The sequence below is a fragment of the Neopsephotus bourkii genome, unplaced genomic scaffold (genome assembly GCF_033783945.1).
Source record: "Neopsephotus bourkii isolate Nb327-2 ecotype Australia unplaced genomic scaffold, CSIRO-AGI_Nbou_v1 NB_787, whole genome shotgun sequence".
In the NCBI taxonomy this organism is placed as follows: domain Eukaryota; kingdom Metazoa; phylum Chordata; class Aves; order Psittaciformes; family Psittacidae; genus Neopsephotus; species Neopsephotus bourkii.
In genome coordinates, this window is record NW_026901283.1 from 2,515,592 (window position 1) to 2,527,479 (window position 11,888).

General features: G+C 43.6%; 1 long non-coding RNA gene across 1 annotated transcript; it reads left to right on the forward strand.

Moving 5' to 3' along the window:
- Window positions 1–456: 456 nt before the first annotated feature.
- Window positions 457–939, forward strand: LOC133213208 (uncharacterized). Its single transcript, XR_009725729.1, has 2 exons — window positions 457–734; window positions 765–939. It is a non-coding gene; the product is annotated as an uncharacterized LOC133213208 (long non-coding RNA).
- Window positions 940–11,888: the final 10,949 nt, after the last annotated feature.

An 11,888-nucleotide genomic window follows, 5' to 3' on the forward strand; every position in this document is an offset into this window, starting at 1 on the left:
GTTAGGCTAGGAACTTGAACATCAAGACATATGAACTGGATAGATAGAGTCAACACAATTATTCCAATATTTGGGATTTAGTCTTACATGCAGAATACCTTCTGGAAGGTGTATATAGTTTTACAGTCAGTCTAAGTTTATAGATATAATTTTTTAGATTAATAATAGTGCTTTTTGAGATACCTAAATGATTTTTTTTTCCAAGAGCTTTGTTTAGAGAAACTTTTTGAAACAGGAGAAAAGGCAGTTTAGAGTGCAGAGGAGGCACAAGCAGACAGCATGATTCTACTTCTAAATAACTAAAATGTATTTCACTGTGGCAGTATAAGAATCTGAACTCAACTGAAATCACTAATTACTGCTAAGAATCACTTAAAGATTTAAGTCAAGTCGAAAGCACTGGCAGCTCTCACAGCTGGGAGACTGGCAAACAAAACCGTGAGTAAGTAGACTTTAGTGTGGTGTTAACATCATGCTTAGCTTTTGAAGTAAGTAGCATATACAAATAATAAAGTCTCAGTGCTTTGTTAGAATACCATCTGATAGTCCTCAGGGTTTAAAGTAAATTTTCAGATGTAATTAATGGCTTTGATTAATGACAATGTGTGAGACCCTTGCCAAAAAGTCCAGGTTGAGGTTGGAAGGGATTGCAGCCAGAATTTACGGGCATAGCTGTATCTCTGTGCTGTTCTTACTGTGTGTCTTTGTTGGATGGATGTCTGTTCTATGGATGGGTTCTGCTAAGTTAAAACAGTTGCTGACAGAAAAACTGAACATGCACAATTGCTCTAGGTATTTATTAGCAGACCTTTGAAAGTTTCTGGCTATAAGTTAACCCAGGTAAAATCTTACAAGTAATAACCTAAAGAGGACTTCACATGGAAGAACTGTGCATGTCAAGTGGCTCATTAAAGTTGTTTTTCATGTTTTAAAACTTTCTGAATTGCTGATATGCATAGTGGATGCGAGATGTATATTGAGAATGTGGATGTGCACTGGAGTGGATCAATTCAGGGTGAATTTGGGTTTGATACAGCCCATTTCTCAGTCTGCTGCTGCTTTTTATCAAAAGTCTCAGCAGGTGCTCAGCATGATCACACTAAAAGGGCTCACTCAGTCGCCCTGGGCAAGTGAATTTCAGCATGGTGGTCTTCAGATCTCCAGTGTTGTCACTACCAATGGTGGCAGTGCAGAGGCTTGTAGCACTACCTGGAGTCTGGGAGCTTCTTTCTTTTTTTTTTAGTTTTCCTCTGTTAGTGAAAGCATCTGTGCATTTGCGACTGTTTGATGCTGTGTTTCAGCTACAGCTAGCCATCTCCCTGCAGCAGTGAAGCCATTCCACTAGAACACTTTGAATAGCTTTCCTTCCAAATGTTATTAGCTGAAAGAGCAGCTGACTTGCAGAGATTAAGTTTTATTACCAGTATTAAAGCTTTTTCTCACTCAAATGCTTTCTTACAGAATTTGTTCATATTTTTACAGAATCATAGAATCAGTAGGGTTGGAAGGGACTTCTGGTGATCATCTGCTCATCTGCTCCAACCCCTGAGCAGGTTACACAGGAACATGTCCAGGTGGGTTTTGAATGATTCCAGAGAGGGAAATTCCATGACATCCCTGAGCAGCCTGTTCCAGTGCTCTACCACCCTCAGTGTAAAGAAGTTCATCCTCATGTTGAGGTGGAACTTCTTGTGCTTTAGCAGCTATCCAAGAATAATGACTAATGACTACATAGAACAACTCTGGCACCAGCTGGGCCTCTGAATGCAGAAACTCTGTCACCTCATCATCGCACCTCACATCCTGAAATAATGTGGGTTTCAACTAGAGAGCGTGTTTGTATATGTCTGACTTGTATCAAATAAGTAAGGGCTTTAGGTAAGTTCATGTTGTTTTTAGCATGTGTTTGAAACAATCTAGCTGTAGGCCAGTTGTTTGAAGAAAGGAACCAAATTTCAGTTAAATGCAACTGATTTACTAGCTTAAAAGGTTTATCAATCCCCATTAAGCGTTTTGCAGTTACTGAAAGCATGCTCTGCTGCAGCACAGTGCAGCGATCGAAACCTTTGTCCAAACGTTGATAAGTTTTGACCAGATAGCTTTTCAGAGTTTATTTTAGTAAACACATATTTTCATATATTTTCTGTGGTCGATGAAGTAGCGAGTGTATTTATTCATGCTGCAGAAAGCTTACTGAAGCTCAAGCTGAAAGGTGTCAGGAGGTACAACACAGATACAGCAGCAGAAGTATCATGCTAATAAGTCCATCATTTTGCATGTCAGAAGTGAGACGTGGTGAAGAAGTTAATTTCCCCACTTCTCACAGCAACACACAAGTTTCAGTTTCATACTGAGAAAGACTGCAAATCTAACCTGAGGCATACTAAACAGCACCATGTTCACAAAATAAGCTTCAGTATTTTCATGAAAAGAAAGTGCTAATGCCTCATGTTGTACTTCTAAAATACAGTGGGTGTGCCTGTATGGTCACACACAGTATACTATTCGGAAGCACATGGGCATTCTTTTAAAATAACCTTCCCAAGCCTTGACTGCCTGCCACCCATACTAATTCGTGATTCTCATCTGGTATCACAGAAACATGACAACCAGCCTTGGTCTAGAAATAAGACTCTCCCTAGAGCACACCCTGTGTGGGTGGTGAAGGTGCTAGCTGCTTCTGTACCTATGTTATAGCTGCCTTCAGCTGAGCTGTGTGAATGCTCCCCACCACTGCCAGAGGTGCACAGTTTGGTTTTTTTTAAAGAAAAAAGCCAGGCTCTGGAGCTAGTCATCACTAACTGTGAAGGAGTGTAGTTCAGCAGGGGGTACCCATCCTGTAACCACTTCACTCAGGACAGAGCTTGGAGGCTAAAAATACTATATTTGGATCTTACTGCTTATCACTTAAGCTGCATGTTTTGAAGGCTGATCCTGGTTTCCAAGATGGATGCTGTGCCTAACACAGCAGTTAGGTATGACCAGCAGGTTTCTCATGCTGTGCTGCCTTTCCTCATTCAGTTGTGCAATCTTGTCTTTCTGCGCTCACTGGGGCTCATCTCAGTCCCTGGAGAAGGTAGTTCAGAAAGCTTAACAGGGATGCCAAGTTACTTTTGGTTAGTTTCCTGAAGCAGCTCTTGGCAGGGTCTGATGAACGGCCCTGCTGGCATGTAGGAGGGGTGGGAATGTTCAGCTGGGCAGACGGTAACTCAGTTTGCTTGAATTTATGCCCTTGCTCAGTCGCATAACCTGGAAAATGCCCCAGCTGCCTTACTTGGCATGGTCCTGGTATTTTAAAGGTTGCCTGGCCTTTCAGAGAAACAGGGACCCCCAGTTTCAGTTTCTCAGACTTGTATTTTCTGGGTTTTGGTCTGTGTTGGACTTCGCTGACAGTGCTCAAAGCCCCAGCAGAGGTGAGGCATCCATGCTGTCTCTTTGGGATGCCTGTTACAGGTGAGTAGACAAGAAATGATTTTTTTTAACACAAAATTTATTGCACTGTGATGCAGCAACAGAATTGAGTCCACAAATACTGCCTAATTTCAGTACAGTATTTTTTCCATAACATTTTGCAGGCACAGTGTGTCCTCTCTCTGCCATTCTTGTCCTTTCTTCTTTTTCTCTGCTGTGTGCTTCTCTACCTACAGAGATGTGAGTATAGGTATGGTAAAACTAACCTTGCAACCCTAAGTACAGGGCTTGTCATTGATAGCGGAATAGACTCCACAACTTGGTTAAAGTTGTAAAGTAGGTATGCTTTATTCAGCTGAAGACGCACGGGGGATTGGTCCTCCAAAAGGCATGCGTGCCTCAGTGCCGTTTTCCTTTTACATTTATCCTGTAAAGTCATACATAGGTATTAGGTCGCACAATACGCCTATACATATTCATATTCTATCCCCGCTTTGTATTATAATGAGCTAAAAGGCTCTCCACGCATGCGCAGTGCCTCCTGGTGGTCTTGGGCAGGGGTCTTCAGATGAAGTAAGTAGTCTTCCTCTTGTGGGTAGGGGTCTTCAAGATGAAGTAAACGAGTCTTCCTCAGGCTTGAACTTTTTACCTCTGGTCCTCACGCATGCTCTTTAGGAGCTGGATGGGTCTGGTCCATGTCTAGCTGGTTTAATGAGCTATTCCCTTCGCTAGGAAGCCTTATCTTAGTGCTGTCTGATAAGGCAACTGCTGGGCTTGTCAAGCCAGCCATGATTTAAGCAGTACTCCTTGTACAACCCCCATTATCCTCACTAGGAGGTTTTGTTCTGGTATTTGTCTGATAAGACATCTGCTGAGCTCGTTAAACCAGCTATGACTTAAGCAGTACCCCCCTGTACATTTTGACAACCCCCCTGTACATTTTGACAACCCCCCTGTACATTTTGACAACCCCCTTGTACACAATAGGCCACATCAGTTTCAATTCCCCCCTTTTCTATAACATAAGTAAATTCTTTTACTTAAGAGATACCCAGGTGCCTTCAATAGATTTGCGAAACATATTCAAGACACATTGGATTAAGCATGGAATTGTCATTAAGACTAAGAGAACTACAGCCAGAATCCAAACCTCTTGTTTGATTAACTCCTTAATCCACCCTGTAATCCCAAACCCATTCAACCAATCATCCAACCCTCCATCAACTTGCAATTTCTTTAGCTGTTGTGCTGTCCAACATGCGAGGCGATGGATATCTGCCAATGCTTTTCCAGCTGCTACGTTTAGTAAAAGCAGTGCAGCAAAGAATCGCTTTGTATGGCCCCAAATCTTTAATGTGGGGTCACATTTAGGGCCTAATTGGTTAATAGATCTTTTATTCCTATGAAGGTCTTCTCGTAGGGTTTGGATTGTATGTTTTTTGGAAGCTGCAAACAAGGACAATTTTCCTAAATAGCATGGTCCCCCCTGCGGCTTAGAGGGTATTCCTGGCCATGCACGGTCTCCGCATATTAAGAAGTAACCTGGGGGTAGTGCCTTAGGGGTGATACCATCATATGGGAGTGAAGGAGAAGACCCAAGACAATATGAGGTAACATTATGATACCAATCTTTCCTACTAGTCACTTTAGTTTCTGGAGTTTCATCTGACCAAGAATTGAATGTTATACAGCTCTGATTACTTTGGTCAGACCCCAGAAGTCGGAGTTCCTGAATTGGGATGGTTGAACGATTTAGTCCTTTTATAATTCCTCTTGTCTGAACAGATGCAACTGTCCAATCGCCTGAAGTTCTCTTAAATACTCTGGTTACTATTGTAAGCTTCAAGACTGAATCATTCTTCACCCATCCATACTTAGATAAGGAACTCCGATTACACACGTTTGGAATGGGTTGCCTACTTGTGTGAGTGATAAACAAAAATCAGTATCACCAGTTCTATTTGCCCAAGTAAGCTAAACATTTGTCTCTACCTAATAATGGTAACATTTTGTCAAGACTTTGTGTGACCCCTAGAATCACAGTTAATCCTGTAACTATTTTCATCATTCTTCGACCTCTCGCTGGTTATAATTGCAAACAAGAGAGAAGTATTAAAGCTTTAAACAAGAAGGTTAAAAATATCATCAACACAGTCTTATCAATTTGCAGTGTTACTTGTTACGAATTAGCTTTAGTTTCAGTTCATTTTCAGTTTGGATCGCTCTCCAGGGTGTCTTCGGAGCTTTCTTAACTCCAGTATGATGAATCCAGGCGTTCTGTTCCTTAATCTTGATAGCTGTGAATGTAGTTAACAACACCTGGAATGTCCCTTTCCATCTTGGCTCGAGATCATCATCTCCTGTAGGTTTGAAAGACTTTACATACACATAATCTCCAGGCTGTATATTGTGTACCGAGCTGTCCAACCCTCTGCTTCGAGTTCCAGCCACATGTTTTTCAATTCTAGTAAGCTGCTTTCCTAACTCTATTATATAGGTGTTCATGGTTTCTTCTCCCGCTTGGGGAGACATTCCCTGTTGAACCCCATATGGCCTTCCATATAAAATTTCGAAAGGACTCAGTCCTTCTCGTGCTCTTGGTTTAGTTCGAATTCTCAACAAGGCCAATGGAAGGGACTGGGGCCAAGGTAGCCTGGCCTCCTGGCCCAATTTCACAATTTGTTGTTTGATTAAATGATTTCCACTTGTCCACTTGATTGTGGATGATAAGGGATCCAAGATATTTGCTTACTTGCTGTACCACATTTGAAATAAAATGTGGCCCTCTGTCTGAAGATATTATGACTGGAACTCCAAAGCGTGGTATTATCTCCTGTAACAATATTTTGGTCACTTCTCGTGCCTTTGCACTCCTAGTTGGAAAGGCTTCTGGCCAACCTGAAAAGGTGTCTGTTAATACTAACAAGTATCTGTACCCCCCTTTTCTCGGCAGTTCCATGAAATCGATCTGCCATTGCTGTCCTGGTCCATTACCCTTTCCAATTTGACCCATTTTGAGCTTGGGTATAATTTTGGGATTTGTCCTAAGGCAAAGATCACACTGGCGAGTTACCTGTTGAATGGTGGCATAAGGTCTCGGCTCCCCAGTGTGTTTTCTGATGTTCATTCTTTACTAAAGACCATAACATTGATAAGGGAACAATTACCCTTCCTTGTGGTGTGCTGGCCCACCCTTCTTCACTGAATATTCTGTTTTGATCTGCAATCAATTTTTGATCTTCCTTATTATAATCTGGCTTACCTTCTAAGGAAACTTTCCCATCAGGGATCAATGCTCCTTCGGTTGGTACCTCACCTTTTGCTGCTTCTTTTGCCTCTCTGTCCGCCAGCTCATTTCTTTCTTCTAATTCAGAGCTCACCTTCTGGTGTGCCTTGATGTGCATAATTGCCACCTTCTCAGGCAATTGGACTGCTTTCAATAGTCTCAATACTTCCTGTGCATGTTTGATGTTTTTCCCTTGTGAATTTAACAGTCCTCTCTCCTTCCAAATAGCACCATGCGCATGTACGACTCCGACTGCATATTTTGAGTCTGTGTAGATGTTCAGGGCTCTGGTCAGAGCAATCAATTCCACTTTCTGTGCAGAAGTGTTTATAGGCAAAGGTCCAGATTCTATTACCTCTCTGCAGGTGGTAACTGCATATTCAGGCTGATGACATGACTGCTCCCGTCAGTGAATCAGGTTTCTGTGTTATCCAAAGGGATACTCCTCAAATCTGGACGACTAGGATAGGCAGCCTCAATGGTTTCCAGGCAATCATGGTATACAGGTTCTCCTTCATTACCACTGAGGAAAGAGGCTGGATTGATAATGTTAGTTACCACAATCTCAACATCATCCTGCTCTATCATGATGGCTTGATACTCTAGAAATTTCTGAGGAGAAAGTCAGTGTCCACCTTTTACTTCCAGCACGGCAGACATTGTATGAGATATCCCTGGAGTCCCAAGAAATTTAAGAGGCTTACCGTCCAAGCCACACAAGTTTCCGGGTGGCAATTAGGATGTCGTCCACATACTGCAGTATTCTTCCTTCCTCCGGTGGGGCTTCCCATGATTCTAAGTCTTTGGCAAGTTGTTCTCCAAACAAAGCGGGACTGTTCTTAAATCCTTGAGGCAGCACCGTCCATGTGAGCTGGGTTTTGCACCTACTTTTGGGGGTTTCCCATTCAAATGCAAAAATTTTCTGACTGGCTTCATGGAGAGGGAGGCAAAAGAAGGCGTCCTTTAGATTTAAAACAGTAAACCAAGTTAGTTCTGGAATTAAGCAAGTCAGTAGCGTGTATGGATTTGCTACCCCCGGGTAAAGATCTTCAGTGATCTTGTTGACAGCTCTCAAATCCTGTACCACCCGATATGATCCATCAGGCTTACAGACTGGTAAGATAGGGGTATTAAAATCAGATTGACATTCTTTTAATAATCCTAACTGTAAAAAGTTTTCAATTATTGTACAAATTCCCTCCCTATCTTCTTTTCTTAGAGGGTATTGTTTAATCCTAACTGGTTGTTTTCCCTCCTTGAGCTTAATCTGTATTGTTGATCATTTACTTTCAAGGTGATATCGCCTTCTTTGAAGGTAATAATGGCCCCCAGTTGTTCCACCAAATCTCTCCCCAGGAGAGCCTTTGGGGCATTAGGCATATATAAAAATTTATGAATGTCCCATTGCTTTCCCAATTGATATTTCAGTGGCTTACAAAAATATGCCTTTTCACTTTGGCCAGTTGCCCCTTTTACAGTAACATAGTCTCCTCCTACAGGTATCAATGCCTTATTCAAAGCCGAATATGTTGCCCCAGTGTCTACTAAAAATTCCACTTTATTTCCTCTAGTCCATAGTTTTAATGTAACCAGTGGATCTGCTAGGGAGGATTCCCTAGGTCCCTTGTCAGTCTAGTTCCAATTCAGCCACCGGAGCCACCCCATGGCACTCTCTCCCCCCCCCAGGGCAGTCAGTTTCAAAGCACTTCTGTCCACATCTATTCAACAACCCCTCAGTCCCGTCTGTCAACATGTCTGTTCCCACTTGTTTACCTGCCCCAGCACCCATCCCGTGCTCAAACACGGGAGCTGCGCGAGCTCCCCTCCTTTCCACTTGGTTTCCTTTTTTTTTTTTTTTCCCCTCACAGTTGCTCCCCCTGCTCTGCAGAGGTTTCAGATGCCTGCCGCTGCAGCAGCACTTCCAGTTTAACCCTTTCTTAACTCTGAATGTGAATGTGCTGCTTGTCGCAGGTGACAGCAATCTCCTCCTCCTTATCAATATCTGATAGGACAGATATAGAGGGTGCTCCTCTCAGAGGTATGTGATACATAATTTTCCCATTTATAACTTTCAATCATCATTCCCCAATATCCCAGGCCGAACAACATCTCTCCAGCTTAGCTTCCAGTTTTTCCTTGTCCTTTTCCAGAGCCAGAATTAGGGATCTGGCAGAGCTATATTAATTTCACATTCTGCCTGCCACTCCGGGTGATCTCCCACAGTGAAAAACATATCTGTATACAGCACTTAATCCCATTTTCCTGGCAACCTCAAAACCAACATTCATTGTAACAATGTATTATAATTCAGAGTTCCATTTTTAGGCCATGTCTCCTGATCTTCCAAAGCATATAAAGGCCACCATTGGTTACAATATTTTATCAATGTTTTCTTGTTTACCCCAGAAGACCCTCCCAGTTCTTTCCAGTGTGCCAAAATGTAACCCAATGGGCTTTTCTTCAGAATTCCCTTGTTTTGACCGGCTCCCGTTTCAAACAATCTTTTACAAATCTCTGCAGCTTCTCTTTCCCAGTGCTCTGCAAATGCACTTAAAAAATATGAGAGCACCTACACACGAATTTTATGATATTCTCAGGGGGTTCAGTAAAATGATACCTTTGGGCTCTGCAGATCAACTCCCCTGTTGTTAGATCAGTTTCGGTTCCATCAAAATTTACACTGTCCTAGTATCCACGGCAGGTTCCACTATTCAAAAGTTATTATGCACCCATATATGAGGCTACAAGCCTCTGGTACCGAGTGTAAAGTTCAGGTCTCAAGAGGCTATACTTCTGTTATACAGCCACTGGGGCGCAGAGGGAACTCTTCTTAACACACACCCCCCCCAGTAGCAACAGTTTACTTTTTGTCTACTGCTCCCCCACCGCTTAAGCACTGTAATCTTTAACAGCAACGACAGACATATACACACACAAAACATTTAGACACAACACAGAAGACACTTTGTCCGTCCCCGCCCGCTCTCCTCGCGGAGGACACGGAACTGCGGATCGGGAGCCGAAACACAACACAAAACAAAAACACTTCGTCCGTCTCCGGCCGCTCTCCTCGCGGAGAACACGGAACCGCGGATCGGGACTCCGCACTCGCTTCGTAGCTACGCTACGTCTCAGTCACACAAACACAAACCACTTGCACTCGGGATCCCCCACACTTACACCAGTTTACTCACCACCAGATGCCATTTGCACCCTTCAGTGAGACCTGGAGCTCGATACAGCGGCGGGCTCCCTTAGCCCGGAGCTCCTTTTGGATTCGTCCCATACAAACCGCTGCTCTATCAGCAGACGAATCCCTAGACTCACCCGACCCACCACCAGGGTCGCTAGCGGCCGCTCTATCGGTCGATGAGTCCCTTGCTTGCAAGCCCTACCTACCAAGGGGAACAAGGCTGTGCGCCAGACGTCTCTGAGCGCCTTACCAGCAGCCCCGGCCACGCGTACGCCTTACAGGCCTTTACCAATCCTAGGACAATTACAAACCTAAATTCCAAGCATACCGTTTCTCCGCAGCCGGCACAGGTTGTTGTCTGTCCCCGCAGTGAGCGGACGAGGAGTGGAGCCCCTCCAGGCAAGTGGCCTGGGGCGCCTAGGAGGTCCGCCCCTCCGCCGATCCTGCAGCCGAACAGAGATCTCCTGCCTGGCTCGCCAAATTGATAGCGGAATAGACTCCACAACTTGGTTAAAGTTGTAAAGTAGGTATGCTTTATTCAGCTGAAGACGCATGGGGGATTGGTCCTCCAAAAGGCACGCGTGCCTCAGTGCCGTTTTCCTTTTACATTTATCCTGTAAAGTCATACATAGGTATTAGGTCGCACAATACGCCTATACATATTCATATTCTATCCCCGCTTCGTATTATAATGAGCTAAAAGGCTCTCCACGCATGCGCAGTGCCTCCTGGTGGTCTTGGGCAGGGGTCTTCAGATGAAGTAAGTAGTCTTCCTCTTGTGGGTAGGGGTCTTCAAGATGAAGTAAATGAGGCTTCCTCAGGCTTGAACTTTTTACCTCTGGTCCTCACGCATGCTCTTTAGGAGCTGGATGGGTCTGGTCCATGTCTAGCTGGTTTAATGGGCTATTCCCTTCGCTAGGAAGCCTTATCTTAGTGCTGTCTGATAAGGCAACTGCTGGGCTTGTCAAGCCAGCCATGATTTAAGCAGTACTCCTTGTACAACCCCCATTCTCCTCACTAGGAGGTTTTGTTCTGGTATTTGTCTGATAAGACATCTGCTGGGCTCGTTAAACCAGCTATGACTTAGGCAGTACCCCCCCCGTACATTTTGACAACCCCCCTGTACATTTTGACAACCCCCCTGTACATTTTGACAACCCCCTTGTACACAATAGGCCACATCAGTTTCAGTCATCAACTGCTGAAAAAGGGCAATGAGCTTGATTAGGGACGTGCTGTGAACATACATGCTATTGGAACATACACAAGCATGTAGGTGTTCACAGATTTGTCTTAAAATAGGTGTATCTTGGGTCAAAAAGCCCATTCTTATTTTCCCAGTTAGTCCACGCTAAGTTAAATCATCAGTACTAACAAGAAAAAACAAATATTTAAGAGTATCACATACTTCAGGTGGTGTGTTACTGAAGAGTTCAGCATGGGATATTGTTTTCCAGTAAACAGAATGAGTCAAAAGAAATAATAACCATGTCAAACTTTGCTCTTGGTTTAAAAAATATTGTGATAGCTTCGTTGCCTTTTCACCATGGTGGTAGCTATGAAATCAGTCAAACTCAATATGAATTTAAGTAGCTAATAGTAAATTGCAATGGGATCCTTGAGATATTGATGGTTACTTTATATAATTTATCATCCTCTTCCCTTCCTTCCTTTCCCCCTCTTCCCCCTGTAATATGAATAGAAATAACTATGTTATCAATGAGAGAGCCAATCTAGTTTTAAAACGTAAATTTATAAATTTATTGAATTGAGCAAGTGATGGCAGATAAAAAAAAACAGTGCTGGGTGTGCCGGGCAGCCCCAGGGAGCCCCAGCTTCGCCCAAGACACACACACGGGGTCTTTGGGAGGCTGTCCTTTGCATTTTTCGGTTCAAGGCTTCAGCCAATCCCGCTGCTTTTCGCTGGGATGCCGACGTGGCTCTTTTCTATTGCTTCCCTTTGGTGCTGGGGGGGGGTGGGGGTGGGGGGGGGGTGTC